Source organism: Protomyctophum parallelum (genome assembly GCF_964188405.1).
Source record: "Protomyctophum parallelum genome assembly, chromosome: 22".
NCBI lineage: Eukaryota > Metazoa > Chordata > Actinopteri > Myctophiformes > Myctophidae > Protomyctophum > Protomyctophum parallelum.
Window position 1 is genome coordinate 23011312 of NC_139714.1, and position 13096 is coordinate 23024407.

Here is a 13096-nt window from a genome sequence, read left to right on the forward strand (position 1 = left end):
CCTAGTATATAGACCCCAGGGAGACTGGTCAATAAGTATATAAAGGGTTTTAAAGGTGGCCTAGTATAGACCCCTGGGAGACTCTGTGGTCAATAAGTATATAAAGGGTTTTAAAGGTGGCCTAGTATAGACCCCTGGGAGAATCTGTGGTCAATAAGTATATAAAGGGTTTTAAAGGTGGCCTAGTATAGACTCCTGGGAGACTCTGTGGTCAATAAGTATATAAAGGGTTTTAAAGGTGGCCTAGTATAGACTCCTGGGAGACTCTGTGGTCAATAAGTATATAAAGGGTTTTAAAGGTGGCCTAGTATAGACTCCTGGGAGACTCTGTGGTCAATAAGTATATAAAGGGTTTTAAAGGTGGCCTAGTATAGACCCCAGGGAGACTCTGTGGTCAATAAGTATATAAAGGGTTTTAAAGGTGGCCTAGTATAGACTCCTGGGAGACTCTGTGGTCAATAAGTATATAAAGGGTTTTAAAGGTGGCCTAGTATAGACCCCTGGGAGAATCTGTGGTCAATAAGTATATAAAGGGTTTTAAAGGTGGCCTAGTATAGACTCCTGGGAGACTCTGTGGTCAAGTATATAAAAGGGTTTTAAAGGTGGCCTAGTATAGACCCCTGGGAGACTCTGTGGTCAATAAGTATATAAAGGGTTTTAAAGGTGGCCTAGTATAGACCCCTGGGAGACTGTGGTCAATAAGTATATAAAGGGTTTTAAATGTGGCCTAGTATAGACCCCTGGGAGACTCTGTGGTCAAGTATATAAAGGGTTTTAAAGGTGGCCTAGTATAGACCCCTGGGAGACTGTGGTCAATAAGTATATAAAGGGTTTTAAATGTGGCCTAGTATAGACCCCTGGGAGACTGGTCAATAAGTATATAAAGGGTTTTAAAGGTGGCCTAGTATAGACTCCTGGGAGACTCTGTGGTCAATAAGTATATAAAGGGTTTTAAAGGTGGCCTAGTATAGACCCCTGGGAGACTCTGTGGTCAAGTATATAAAGGGTTTTAAAGGTGGCCTAGTATAGACCCCTGGGAGACTCCGTGGTCAATAAGTATATAAAGGGTTTTAAAGGTGGCCTAGTATAGACCCCTGGGAGACTCTGTGGTCAATAAGTATATAAAGGGTTTTAAAGGTGGCCTAGTATAGACCCCTGGGAGACTGTGGTCAATAAGTATATAAAGGGTTTTAAATGTGGCCTAGTATAGACCCCTGGGAGACTGGTCAATAAGTATATCAAGGGTTTTAAAGGTGGCCTAGTATAGACCCCTGGGAGACTCCGTGGTCAATAAGTATATAAAGGGTTTTAAAGGTGGCCTAGTATAGACCCCTGGGAGACTCTGTGGTCAAGTATATAAAGGGTTTTAAAGGTGGCCTAGTATAGACCCCTGGGAGACTCCGTGGTCAATAAGTATATAAAGGGTTTTAAAGGTGGCCTAGTATAGACCCCTGGGAGACTCTGTGGTCAAGTATATAAAGGGTTTTAAAGTGGTCAACTCTGACAACGCAATGCACACGGGAGCAGAGTGGGCGTGGGATACTCACGGTCGAGGTCGGCATTCCTGCGCTCTACGCTGACGGTGTATTCAGCGGGAGTGTGTTCTGAGCTGGGCTCTGTGAGCGGCGCCAGGCTGTGGGCAAAGGCTGGACTCAGACCACGTCTGCGGTGTCCTCTCAGTCCTGTGTCCTGTGGAGTATATAGATAGTCGTGGGTTCAATTAATCAATATGGCAATACATCGAGATATATATATATACCCCCGCTGATATGTGAATCGATACAGAGGCTGCTATATCGATTGTGTGGGCGATGCAGTTTTGACATGGGTGTAGGACTGCAATGCACGATAAAGCCACGAGGTGGCTTTTAATTTAAAGATCCCTGTGGGCCTGACTGTTGTATTGTATTTGTGCAATACTTAAAAAGGTTTTGCCTTTTGCTACAGAATAATAAAGAAGAGCTTTTGTAGTTAACACATGGTCATTATTTGGAATCAACGTTTCATATTGTATATCGTATCGTGGCCTCTATCGTGATGTGTATCTATGGTGAGGTTGCAGTCTGTACCCACCACTAGTGGAGTAATGTGTACAGTAGGGATGGGACCAAATTACATTATTGTGGCAAACATAATTGCGATTAACGTAGCCTCGGTGACATTAGTATGGCCAAGCGAGGCTACGATTAACGATATTAAGCCATATTCTAAATATGCTTAAAAATGCCACTTTTGCTTAACCACTTTAACCCCCAGCATCCCTATTTTGGGGGCAATGTTCGCCCCAAAATATCCCATCCACAAGCTCACAACGCATTGCGCTTGCATATCTGCTACTTGTGGCAAATTGCTTTGTGTAGACTATAGAGTGAAGTAAGAGCGCACCAAATGCGCTCTTTAGAGGTCTGTTATATCAAGTATAAGAGGGTTTAAGTGGTATTGAATTTGCAGCTCAACAAAAGCCAATATGATGATTTCACGATATTTAAATCCCTGCGATATTCATTTTACAGCGTAGATTGGGATCAAATGGGATCCACAATGGCCTAATGCATATCAAAACTGAGAGAAATAGGTTGCAAATTGCTGGTATACCGCAATGGAGAGAACTCTGTTTGCCTCTGGTTGGATCGCAGACCCCAACATGGAAGAAATGTGTCCTACTTGGGCACATTTCCACTGAGCACACCTAAAGCCATTTGAACTGTGGCAATGGCCAGTAGGCCGGCTGTTCTTCTGGAGTTCCTGTTCAACCAAGTGGCTTTGTTTCCCCTCATCATGGTTCCACTCTGTTCCATTACCGCAGAGATAATCACCGCTGGAGACACGGCTGCCAGATAACGTCTCTTTACACGTGTCGGCCAAACGTTTGAGGGAACAGAGACCTACTGTATGTCATCATTCCTCTCACTGTGTGAACCCAATAAAACCTTTTACGCTTTTGTTCATCTGACACGTTCATCACATAGTGTTCCTGGCTTTCCGGCAGTGCAGTAAAAATGTGACTTCTGACCAAACTCGTAGGCCTAGGATGTTGGTTGCCAATTTTAAGATGTTTAGGATTTATTTATTTTTTAATATACACTGCACAGTGTACACTGTACACTGTTCTCTCTTATGTATTTATTTTTTGTTGTTGAAAGAATTCAAAGCACAAATTGCATTGCTGGACCCTGCTTTGCAGTTTAGTGACAAACCCACCCAAACAAATGGGGAAGCATTGCCAGTTTGTTCAAATATCATGATTGATGTCGAAAGTTAGATGAGATTAGGCACGGTATGGATGATGGTACGCTATGCATGCCACTTACTGTCAGAAGGATGATCCTGGGGTTTCGGTCTTCATGTTTGTTGTCCAGAAAGAGAGTTTGTCTGTACAAAGGGGCCCCTCTGATGGCGTCCGGCATCACCTCGTCGTCCAGTAGCGACGCTACGAAGTCTGGTTCGTCGTCTAGCTTGCCTTCGGGTATGGCTGAACTCACTGGATGGTGGCTCCACTCGGAGAGCAGCACCAGAGTAAGTACGACGGAGTGCACCGAGATCATGATATCTTTTTGCACGTGCGGCCTTGAGTCAGAAAGTGAAACGGACTGATCTCACCTCACCTGCCAGTGAATATAATGTGTCAACGGTCTGGCAGCCCCCTTTTATAGCAGTACTTTTAAGCATGTGAATTTAACCAAGCTATAAGGTGTCCTGTTGTGATATATCTATCGCCATCGGTGGACACGTCATTGCGTATAGGCCATAGGTCAGAGTGTATTTGTCAAGCAGACACGGGTCCCCCGTGGTAAGTGAATGGGAATTAGTCGAATCCCTGAATTACTCCTTTTTTTTAAAGGCATGGAATCAATCCATGTGAATGAATGAATGGGGGGGAAAGGATAATTTGTTAAGCTCCTGCACACTGCAACACGGTGGCACCGAGGCCATCCAAGAGGTCAGGTCATAGGGCTGTGATTATTTGGACCCCTCTTCTGTTACAATCCACATGCTGTAATGAGTGCGGCAGGAAACCAGACGGCGACCAACTGCGCCGCATGGAAAGACCTATTGAAATGAATGCCCAGTGAGATATCTCCGAGAGGCATCAGGGGTTGTTGTTATGATGGACAGTCCCAACATCATAACATGAAGCCTAATTTAATAAGATCAGCCAAGGGTTATGTTCACTTAAAGCACACGTGGAACACCAGCTTACAGACTACAGCTCTCTTGTTTCTCCTGTGTCGTTTTCAGTCATATCAACGTTGGTCAATCTCAATTGTATACCTGTTTTAATTGATGTTGATAAACTATGTGATGAAATGTTCTTTTATTCATCTTTTTTTTTCTTTGCCCCCCCCCCCCCCCCCCCTCTCTTTTTTACCTTGTTGTTGTTGTACGTCACTGCTGAAAAAGAGGGTCCCAGCCCTCAGTGTGTTCTCAGAGAACTAGATAAGGGTTGAAATGGAAAAGGAAATAAAGTCCTCCAAACGCTGACCAAGAAATTCAATTGATGATATGATGATGATGATGATGACAATGATGTAGCAAATGGCATGTGTGATAGCTTCCATAGTTTAGAGGAGATTGTGGTCAAATTGCTTGCCTTGAACATATCTATATTGAAACATTGAAAAAGGGTGGGGGGGTGAGGTGGGGAGAAAGGTTGAGGATTTATACACACAAAAAAAACGGGGGTTAAATTGACAGTTTTTCTTAAGAACACAGTCGAAAACGTATCTATCACAGAAGCCATAAGCACATAGAGATGGAGAAATGGGACATGAATAATAGTTATTGAGCCCAGCTGAAGTGATTTTGCTTGGAGCAGTCAGCCTTTATTTTGTAAGTATTTTTGTTGGAGGGCGAGGACCTCTACTGAAGGACTGAACTGGTCCATGGGGGCAGGGTCGTTCCAGCAGAAGCACAACTGAACTCCTGAGCTTCACACTCTGTTTTTCTAACCTCTCTCCCTCTCGCGCTCTCATAATACCCCCCCCCCACCACCACCACCACCACCCAACCACCTTCTATTTGATTCCATTCATGGGAATTTCTTTTCTTTTCCTTTTTTTTCTCTCCTTTTTCTATTTTCTATTATTCTTTGTTCGTTGCATTGTTCGTTGAAGACATTGCATGTTTCTGGAAAAATAAATAAATACATCATTTCGGCTTATTTGCGTCTTCCACATTTGAGAGCTACGTACTGTATATTATCAGCCCCATCTCCATTCCATCAACCACCCTAATCCGATGAACTCTGAGGGGTGAAGGTCTATATCTGGTCATTCAGAAATGTTTCCCTGGTCTGAAGTTCTAGGAAGACATTAGCATAATAATTCTGTAACAAAGAAACATTAGCATTAAAAACCGAAAGTCAAATAATCTTACTAAGACCAGATGTGATTTAATGGGCATCCACAGGCGGTATTTATCAAACCACCTTTGAAGTGAACCACATTCACTCAAAGTATAGTAAGTCAGAGAGGCTTAATTATTGTCGGTATCAGCCAGGGTGCGGGAGTCTATCCCCGTTTCAATGTGCTAGACCTCTGGGAGATGGATTGCTGAGGTGGAGCGCTGCACAACACCTACCATCAGCTCCCAGTACTTAACGCACGACTTCAAGCCGTGCTGCTCATACGCTGACTTAACGGTGCCCGGGATCGAACCCACGACGTTGCGGTCGAAAGGCGAGTGCCCTACGACTGAGCTTAAATGAGTCAGTGATCAAACCCTCTACAGTGTGTTTGTTTACTCACTGACGATTTCCCATATAGCCAGATGGAATAAACGTCAAAATCATAAATATTTCTGATGTCAAAGGTTTTTAAAGGCACTGATTGAGCTGTCATCGGTTTAGTTCTGTCTATGGGAGACATAATTCTATCTAAGACTGTATTTGCTTCTCTGCATATTTGCTGGACTACATTTTGAATTCCCAGAACAATACTGTGGAGGTTATTTTTTTTATAACCTCTATATCCACTGGCTGCATCACCTGTCAGAGTCCAATGCTGTAATTCAATCATTCCACTACATAAACTCTACACAACTTTCTGTCAGCATAAAAAAGAAGAAAAAAGAAAACCCTCAGAAGTCGGTGCCATATGACATCAGTAGCAGCGGCAGCATCATTCTATTGTCCTCCAAGGGCCAACACATTATTTCCTGGTGCTCTGTTAACACATGCACTGCCTTTCATCGCAGACGCTCTGCCCCTACAGCAAGAAACATTGTCATAGTGGAGAGGAGTTTCCAGTTCCAGAGAAATGTGACACTGCAGTGCTCCGGCTCTCTGTGTGCGTGCACGCGCGTGTGTGCGTGCGTGCCATCTACCTTGGGGTGCACGTAGGCCTAGGGACTCGAGTTGGGTGGGAGCTACACATACAACAGAAATGAGTATAGTGGTGTGGTGGTAGCATATGTGTGTGTGTGTGTGGGTTGGGGGGGGGGGGGGGGGTCTTACAATTGGGCAGGTCTTTTTTGTTGCCCAGAGAACAGACCTTGGTTTCCTGGAACAATGCAGCTGATGAGAACCTCTCCAAGGAAAATAAGTCTCTGACATCATGGGTTCTTAAAGCACACAGCTGAGCCAACACTCTCTCCTCCTGCTATAATCAAGCCTCAGTGAATTTCCACTGTCGGCTGAAATTGGGGAAGAGAATCTCCTCCAGTGCGTATACACACTCTTTTTCTTTTACATCGCTGATGTCTTCATCTTTAATATAATGTAAGTGCTAATATTGATGTACACCCGGCGCTTGGAACCACGCGTGCACACACAGCCAGGCGCAGCCGGGATGGGAACCATGAGGTTCCCAGTTCGAGTCAGTGTCGAAGTGTCCATGAGCAAGACTCTGAACCCCTAATTGCTCCCGATGTGCAGGTTGGTGCCTTGCAAAGCTTGCATGGTTTCCTCCGCCAACCGTGTATGAACGGGTAATGCACAATCTATGTAAAAGCGCTTTGGATAAAAGCACTATATAAATGCACCGTTTACAGTACATGGCTGACAATAGACAAGTATACTTTGGTACGTTGCCGGTCAATGCATAAATTTGTCATGAAAAGGGGCCTTGGAGGGGAAGCACAAACAACTGAACTTGAACTGAAGTTTTTATTTCCTTTCAGAAAAGTCCTGCCTTTAACTGTGTGTCCGGAGCATCGAGGCGTCACATTTCCCTGGAACTGGAAGCACACATGACAGCAACAATGGCGCTGTAAACCCACTGCCTTTTGGTCCGTCGACTAAAACACACAGAATAGGAAACCATGCCCACCTCATGGTACAGTCCTCGGGGGCCATTAGGGTCAAAGGTCATGTCACGGTACCGTCCTCGGGGTCAGTGGAGAGCCTGCTCAGATGGCCAAAGAGGTCAAAGGGCATAGCAGTGGCTATGGCCATTCAGGCCCCGTTCATTTTTTTCCATAGAGATTTCCAAAAATATTTATATCAATTACGTTAAGCCTCGAATCAAGCCATCCAGGATCCTGGTGAATCATGAACATAAAACCTTTGATTCTGTGGAAAAAAATGAATGGGGTCTGGATCGATGGAACCAGAAAATGGCCACCACTGCTACGCCCTATTGAACACAGGTGAGCTGTGGGACCTTGATCTCTCTCTCTCTCTCTCTCTCTCTCTCTCACACTCACACACATACACACACACACACACACACACACACACACACACACACACACACACACACACACACACACACACACACACACACACACACACACACACACACACACACACACACACACACACACACACACACAATGTACAGCACATATTGGGTGACTTCTTTCCATTTGGCCTGACTGACCTCAGGATGTGAGAGACGCTAAGGTTAGACACAGTAGTGTTAATCAATAATGCTGAGTTCACAATACATGAGTAAAATTCATCTTCTGTATTTTCAGAGTAGGTAATCAAAACCCAGTGTCCTTTAGAGAAACGAAAGGGGAGACGGGAGCCTGCCCCACAGCCACGTTTTCCTCCAAAACAACCAAGAGGATAAGTAGTAGAATTGGTTTGTGCCATAAAATAAACCACAAGGTCACTCAAAAGACAATTGTGTACATAAGTTTCCGAGCTGCGGAGTGTGGAGAGATTGTATTTCAGCCAGGGTTGGGTCCAAAAATCGGTGTCCTCAGATGCACTCCATCCTTGAGTGCAAAGAGATCAATAAGAAGATATTGTGTTCCCCCCCGATGAAGCCTTTCCTTGTACCTCTTCAGGATATTCCAACATCTCAATTTGATGTGTCACCATTCACCAATCCCAAATTAGCAACCACAGCTCCTCAGCAGACCCACAGAAGAGGCTGATTTTTTTTAACACATCCTGAGGTTTGCCTTTTTTTTGTAATAATTGTAATTTGATGATACTGTACATCTGTATTTCCATTGATAATTGGCTTATTTGTCATGGCTTGGTGTGGTTATCCACCACCATTGCCCCGATCACCTCTGACTCAACATTCCTCTGTAATATATTGCAGTGTGCACTAGATTATGCATGGATGGTTTCTTTTAGTTGCACTTGAACTCAACATCCTTGCAAGCTTGCTCACTGCAATTGGACCATTAGGGTGAGATAATTGATCGGGTATTAGTCATCACAGGGGATGAAATAACATCCATGATAGCCAGACCAGGCCTTATTTGCCATGCAGCCATCCTGAATGGTTGCCACATTTAAATCTGTAAATGTCAGCTGAACATCGCCAGAGAGCCAACTGATCAAGTGAAAACCTGACTGTTGATTCTTGATTGTTCTGCTATATTTTCCATAAAAAAAAAGAAAAGTGCTGACAGCGATTGAGTGCACAGCATACTGTCAATGTGAACATCCTCCTCCAAAGAGCTGAACATGCAGCTCTCTCTCTCTCTCTCTCCCTTCAGTGAACCCCACACCCCACACTGTTTGCCTTGGCAGAACGTGCCATCTTTTTAGGAAGTATCGCATTGTCATTCATCCCCGTGTTTGGTTTCATTCAGGGGAGCTAGATCTGCAGCTTGAGTTATGGCCCAATAAATACCCAAACGGCCATCTATATCCCTTATAGGATTTGCACATGCTTTGCCGAGACAAAAGTCTGCTTTGTAATCATCCACTATTTATGTGTCTCAGTCCACCGGGTGCCTCATAAAGTATGCCCCATTCTGCAGAGTTTACCTTTATGATATTGCGTAAAGGGAAGAATACGCTTTACGAGATGATTGTGCTTCTCTGAGGAGTGAGGACGTGTATGAGTGCAACGTGTGAACTGCGTAAAATAAATGACCAGCCATTCACACAATGTTGACAAGTGGTTTATTCAGTAGGAATAGTGAACAATCTGTCATCATAATCTTAAACATGTTCTACAGAAGGCAATAGAGCACCATAAATAACAGCGCTTGAATCAAACAATTCCTTTGACAGTGAAGGTTTATGGAAATCATCGCACGTATACATTCGTGAAGCGATGATTCATTCCCACATTTTGCAGTTGTGTGTTTTATGCAATTTGAGACGGTTTGAGACGAGTGATGAACAAAACCGGAAGATTCAAAGTCAGGTCATTTTAAAGTTGGCTTGCGTTATTATTGTATTTCTTCATTGCCTTCAACATTACCATATTGGCTTCCACAAGCTTGGCTTACTTCAGTTTTGTTTTTGATACAAGCTTTGCTCCAGGGACTATATAGAGACACACTATGTCTGTCTATGGCTGTAACACTCCCTCAATTAATATGCTATGTGATCTGTTCAAAAGTTTGGTTGAAACAATTCATACTAGATGGCAACACAACTGGTGTTATTGTTAAAATTATGCGTCTTTGGTATCTACTATACATCTCTAGACTTGGGAGGACAAATATTGTCTACCAGTTTCATTTATTTTTAGTTCATCTGGTTAGGTCAAGAGGGGGTTTTAAGAAACTTATATCAAACAACATGCACAATTCAATAAGTAACGCATAAAAAGCACCTTTAGAATGATCAGAAAACAAGTTTAAATTGACTGTTTTATTAAACAGTGCATGGTTTGAACGATATAAATTAAATTTCTGGCTTATTCATAAATGTTTCCAATTGTTCCGTACCCATAGGCTTTCAGTGAGGTGCATGTAGTAGGCTACATACATATCACAGGATAGACAAAAGCATACCATGACTTTTAACAATCTTAATACAATTGGAAGATCACAGTTCACAGCACATTCATCAAGTTACCCCCCCCCCCTCCTTTTTTTTCTTTTCTTTTTTTGGCATAGGGATCTGTACTGAGTAACAATAATTTAAAAACAGTAGAAAAAATAGCATTTTGCCTTCTTGGGAACACAACATCTTTTCACTTTTCCATGCATTCACAGGTTTCACACAAATACATTTGCTCGCTTACACTACGACCTTGTTGAAACAGCATACAAATAAAAACACCATTCAAATGGTGACCACAAGGCTGTGCAAAAGGGAAGACCTCCAATGTAAGCCCTGCTATCTCTGACTTTTTTTTGCCAACTCTTTGCAAGTAACAAACTACAAAATAGCACCATTATACAGTGGATAGGAATTTCTTAATACAGTTTTGTTATATGAAACCATCATGTACAATGATAGTAGTAGAATGTATAGGATAACATAAGTGGGAGTACTGTTTCATTATTATACACAGCCAGGCAGAGGAGACAGTGCCACAGGTGAGCTGTCTTCGTACGTTATTGGGACAATTTGAATGTCACATGGATGCTTGTGCAAACAGACGTTACTGTCAATCTCATCACAAGGACTTCTCAGAACTGGCTTTTCATGAAGCGTGTGTGTGTGTGTGTGTGTGTGTGTGTGTGTGTGTGTGTGTCTGAACCTTGCTCACAATTGCACAACTCTCATTTACACTGGCTGTGTTTGTGTGTACGGTATGTGTATTTGCGAGTGAAGTATTTATTTAGCTTACTTGTATAGTGAGAATATTGCAGGTTCTTACATTAAGTGTCATGTCTGTTTTGTCAATATAGGCCTGTATGTCCGTTCAAGATGAAGCAACATCTGTGGCTTCCCTAAAATAAAAATCAATATGAGCTAAGATCAATCAATATTCAAATATTCAGTTCTGCAAAAGAACAAGAATATGGAATTCTAGTCATTAAGGGCTCAGTTCAGGACTTCAATAAGAATCAGCTTGGGGATTATTGTGACAAAGACTGACTGAGATACATTTTGGTTTGACTTGACATTAACAGCCAAGGATTTTAATAGACTCAACCTGAATGTCGATCACTGGCGACTGGAACCGAGAATCAAATCGGAATCGAGACAGTTTGCAAAAATGATACTGACAAAATGCCTTTTGCCTCATTGTTATGTATTCCCATAAGTTACTGAATGTACTCTAAATACAGGAGCGTCTCTCAAATGATCCACTGCTGACCATCTAAGAAAACACTATTTAGCCGCCAGATAAGTCTTGTTCACTGGGCGGTTTCTTATTTTGTTCCTTGACATTGTGCTCCCTGCAATTCCTCTTTTCGTACCTTATCTCTGTTTTTTCTGCTAGTAGGTCCCCGAGCAGAATATGACAACTGCTCGTTTGCATGTTCTCCATGACATGTGCAACATAGTAGGGGATTTGTGTGAAGCCAGATTTATATATCATACGGCAGATCATAAATTACTCGCATCTTTCAGACTGGACACAAACACTGTCTCTGTGACTTTGACTTGGTAGTGGAGGTACAGCTAGCCACAGTGAAACCAGGACTTGGATGCAAGGTGATTCAACTACATCTTGTCTGTGGTTACATTCCATTGATGAACTGTTTAGGATGCATAGCATTACTGTATCTAAGTCATTTAAAGCATAGTAATGCATGTATAACACCAAATGCAATGCTTTATTTATTTTTTATCTGCAAAAAAAAAAAAAAGCTAATCGTTTTTAATTAAAATGTGAGTTGATGATAATGTATCCTGTATCACCAAAGAAGTGTAACCATTCAAAGTATACGGCCAGACCTCGTCGAGGTTCATGGGAGAGAGGGTGTGTGGCCTCGTGGATTGTTTCCCATACATACATAGCCAACTGATTGCTGATTGAATACCAGACATGTCCGAGCATTCCAGGAGGCAGGGGGATGCAACTCCTCGATCATGGTCTCACATCTCAGCAGCTAAACTAGTCTGTTTACATTGCATTAACAACAACAACAAAAAAACAAAAGAATAAAAATCGTCCCAATATGGCAGTGTTTCCCATCCCGGTGTCCAGGTGGCCACCCTTGGTGTGGCGTTAAACAGTGGTGGAAAGTTACTAAGTACATTTGCGTAAGTCGTGTACTTAAGTATATAATTTTGAGGTATTTGTAACTTTACTGAGTATTTTCAATTTCCAATACTCCACTACATCTCAGAAGCAAATATTGTACTTTTACTCCACTAAAATTATTTAACCCATTCTGGATGGGAACCCCTTTTGGTGTTTTAACTAAGCATTATGTTATACTTTAGCTATTGAAAAATAGCAGATCTACCAGCTCATAGCACGAGCTTGTAGGTCTGCTATTTTTGAAAAATCGTGAAAATGCGGCACAAATCTTTGAATATATATTCGAATTTTCAGAATACTTTTTTTTTATTTCGACGTCAGGCCTAACACAGTGTCAGTGTCTGTGCTCTGTGTGGCCATGTGTGTGGTAGTAGCTACCACTTGGCTCACCTGTTCCCACTTCTGCACCCAGAAGTTAGACTTGGCAAGCTCTAAACTGACTGGACCACGGCCCGCGTGACCCAATGGACCCTACGCCGGTGGACATGCTAACAGTCCGACAGGTTTAGTCCGACAACACCGTCGCTCCCGACATGCGCTAGGTTAAAGCTAACTTGTGGCAGGTTAAAACTAACCCGTGCCTTCTTGGGTTTTGGGTAGGCTAATGCCTGTCGGACTGTTAGTACGTCGGACCAAGGTCAAAATGTTGGGAAAAATAGCGAAAACAGCAAGAGTATTACGAGTGGTGCATAGGAATGCACCACAATGTGACGCTTTGTGAGCTTGTAGAGAGCACTTATTTTTGCTATTCATTGTATGAGAAGTAAAAGTAGTGGTTAACATGTCTA